The sequence below is a fragment of the Somniosus microcephalus genome, chromosome 26, assembly GCF_052327205.1.
Source record: "Somniosus microcephalus isolate GS21.2 chromosome 26, FLI_Smic_1.0, whole genome shotgun sequence".
NCBI classification, from domain to species: domain Eukaryota; kingdom Metazoa; phylum Chordata; class Chondrichthyes; order Squaliformes; family Somniosidae; genus Somniosus; species Somniosus microcephalus.
The window spans coordinates 29,739,477-29,739,906 of NC_141012.1; positions in this window are offsets into that span (position 1 = coordinate 29,739,477).

A 430-nucleotide genomic window follows, 5' to 3' on the forward strand; every position below is an offset into this window, starting at 1 on the left:
ATTTTGGCATTCGTAAGGATTTAAACATTCTAACATTTCCTAAATTAAAAAAAATCGCTGTTAAACTGTATTTTACTTGAGAAATTATATTCTATCGAAACTATTCACGGCCATTCAGGGGTGAAATCGGGAAGCACTTCTTCACACAACGGGTAGTGGAAATCTGAAACTCTGTCCCCACCAAAAGGCTGTGAATGTTGGGGGATCAATTGCAACTTTCAAGATGGAGATCGACAGATTTTTGTTAGGTTAGTATATCAAGGGAATATGGATCTAAGGCGGGCAAATGGGGTTGAGCTACAGATCAGCCATAATCTAATTGAATGGCGGAACAGGCACAAGGGGCTGAAAGGCCTGCTCCTGCTCCTATTTAAGAAATAAAGGGCTGATTCCACATTCCTACGCTCCCAGCGGGGAAGTGCACTTGCAG